Source organism: Cajanus cajan, chromosome 2, assembly GCF_000230855.2.
Source record: "Cajanus cajan strain Asha chromosome 2, NIPB_CcT2T_4, whole genome shotgun sequence".
Taxonomy (NCBI): domain Eukaryota; kingdom Viridiplantae; phylum Streptophyta; class Magnoliopsida; order Fabales; family Fabaceae; genus Cajanus; species Cajanus cajan.
In genome coordinates, this window is record NC_138518.1 from 42689840 (window position 1) to 42693203 (window position 3364).

Sequence of the window (3364 nt, forward strand, 5' to 3'; positions counted from 1 at the left end):
GTTGCACGAACCCTAACAAATCACAAAAATAAGAGATACTCACTCTCCAAACCCCTCTCCCTGTGCAACGAACTCTCAAGCGACAGAACGAGTTTAACATCTAGAGGCCGGGGAAGCGCCTTGAGATTCTCAACGGCAGCCACCTCCGAAGCCGTCAACTGCGAAGGATCCACCCCGTTGAACCCAGACGGGTCGGGACACCAATAAAAAGGAAACCTCGGCAGCCCGCAGAAGTAGAACGAACCATCCTCAGACGGGTCAACACCAACAAGAGCGACTCGGAAAAACTCCTGCTTGTAATTCTTGTAAGATTGGGAATAAAGGGTAAACAAGCCCCCATCTTTACCCCCATTCAAAGAAAGAACGCCACAAGGCGGAGCACCCGACTTTAACTGATAGAAGCTGAGGAAAACACGAAGAGACATCTCTATCCCTAACACTGTGCAGAGAACATGAAACGCCCTCAGAAAACCTCAACTATTGGGATGCAACTGGCTGGGAGCGGCATTAATATAGTTCAAAAAGTCGCACTCGAACTGAGTGAAGGGAAGACGGATGCCCAGGTCCCTGAAAAAGCACTGATACACATAAAAGTAGGGAGAGCCGGTAGACTCCCCCATGAATACATAATCTCCAGCCGGACAGGGCTCCAATCGAATCAGTTGGGAGATTGAGGGGTCGCAAACCCTATGTGTCCTCCAAACCGAGTTAACCTCCAAAAAAGATTTAAAGACACTCTCGACCTTGGCCATTTCACGCTTCACCCAACCATAACCAAGAACGCCCAGTTCCAGATCTGCAGGTGGAGGCGAACCCGACCTCGAGGCGACGACCCTTCCGGTAGCCACCACCTTGCCGCGCGCCCTGCCCCTGGCAGGCGCAGAAGAACTAGCACCACGACAACCGACCATCGTTAAAAAGAAAGGATGAAGACGGGAAGGAAGGCGTGGGAAGGAAGGTGCGCGCAAGAAGCTGAAAGGATGAAAAGAAGAGTGAAGTGAAGAGAGAAGGGGCGCGAGAAAGAGAAAAGGGTTCCCCAGAAATTCAAAACGGCCACGACACGTGTCAGCCGGGGGATACACCTGACCGCGCATTAAATGAAACCATCATTGCATAACCGTCATTTCTTTCAATGCGCCACACGCACGATTCCAGAAAATGGATAGTTGCGACACATGGCACCTCCACAAGCCACTTTCACGGGAGGTATTTTTTCCCTGACGAGCTTAACCTTAACTCCTCGACTCACGGCCTTCGGAGCTCGGGGGGCTAATGTACTGTTCGATCCGTGAAACCGAGCTCGGAGCTCGGCACCACAACGCAGAATGACCTCGGGTACACATTGCATGACGTCAGCCCGACACCTAAGCAAATCATAACTGATCCCAAAGGATCTCGCCCCAGGCAAGACATATTATCTAATCTCATCATATCTTATCTTAGGCCCAGAGCCCAAAACAACCCTAATTCACACCAAGGTATGTGCATTATTTATACGAGACTCATACTCATACAAACCCTAACTTTAGCATCGGAGTCTCTTTTGCAGGTACCTCCCCCATCTTGGAGCACCAACGCATTACCAAAGGAGGCTCACCAATCTTACTGGACGGATCACCCCTACGATCAAAATCCGGTAAGAACAGTAATATTTTCTTCTTCCCTAATGCCAGCCCTCATCAAATATAACTCCATCGTTTGTCTATAGTCTTCCACAGTCATATTTTTTTGATGGAGTCTTTGGAGCTTGTTGATAAGCTCCCTAATGTAATAGGAGGGAATATGCCTCCTCCTCAAGGCACTCCTTAATTCATTCCAATATTGAATTGGAGGGTCATTATGGAGACGCCTATCTCTCACAAGAGAAGTCCACCAATACATGGCGTGACCTTGGAAGCTTAGAGTGGCTAGGGAGACTTTTCTTTCTTCACTCACATGGTGGCAAGTGAAGATTTGTTCCACCTTCATCTCCCAATCTAGGTAACCCCCCACATCATCCTTTCCATGAAAATAAGAGAGATCTACCCTAGATTCCCTTGGCTTGGGGGTCCTATGAACCCTTCTAGGAGGTTGTTGATAATGATCTCCTAAAGCTAGGCTATCATCATGCATTGATTCCCCTAGGGTTGAACTATGTTGGGAGCTATGTCTACTACGGTGCTTGTGGTGTAATTTTTCTTCTTTCTCTTTTAATATCCGAATTTCCTCCTCTAAAAGAGCAAGTTGAGCCTCCCTTTCAAGTTTTTCTTTGAGTCTTTGTTTGGACTCTTGCTCTTTCCAAAGTTTAAGTGATCTTAATTCATGTGTTACTTTTGACATGTCATTGTAATCACTTGAATTACTATCACTTTGTGGAGTAGAAAATTCTTCCATTATAGGAGAAAGGTTCTTTTTGATGAAAGAAATTTGAAAAGCAATTTTTATGCAAGGTTAAGACTAAGTACTTGGAGGATTATGTATACAAATTGAACTTTGGAGGGAGGTGAGCTACTAAGAGCCACTTAAAAACCAAGCCTCTTCAAGTAAAAATTACTAATCCCCTTTGTAGTTAATCTCTACCAAATTCTTTTCAATGAAAATTATTTTTGATGTTTTGTGAACTATGATATGCTAGACGTATGAAAGAAACTAAAAACAAGTATTAAGAAAGAATTAAACTACCTAAACGTGTCTTAGGGTGAGAGCTTGAGAGATACCAAAGATCAATCAAGGACCACTCCCACCAAGTACTAACGAAAGTTGAAAACCTAAGGAGAGATGGTTGTGTACCAAAGACACACCTAAGACACTCCTTTAAATGGCCAATTACAAGGTATAGTCAAAACTAAACAGAAAAGAAGAAGTGGCTTAAAAGAAATTAGAAAAACAGCCACCAAGAATTAGTGATGGATTAGTGACCAAGTTTGCAACAAAAGTTTCAAATTAGTAAGGAAAATTGGTCTCTAAAATTCATCACTAATGCTTATATATTTTTTTTAAAATTCAATTACAAATTCAAATTTAAATTCCAATATGCTTCACGGATGTTCCAGTCCAGCCACCACCAAATTTCCAGCCAAGAGTGTTTAGTGTTTGTGTTTTTGAGTAGCCAAATCCGAGAGCCACCTATGTCTTTTCCTCCTCCTTTTCTTAGGCTTCTTTTGATGACCCTTGTAGAACTAGCTTCTAGGAAGATAGGCTAGGTCAAACTTAGGCCACACTTGAGTTTAATCAATGATAAGAACAGCAAAGAGAATTGAAGAAGTAAGGAAGATAAGAGTAGAGTAGAAGATGACAATTTAGATGACACAAACAAGTAGTTGACTAGAACAAGAAGGAATTGACCTAAGATTAGTTCTAGAATGATGCACAAAACCAAAACACT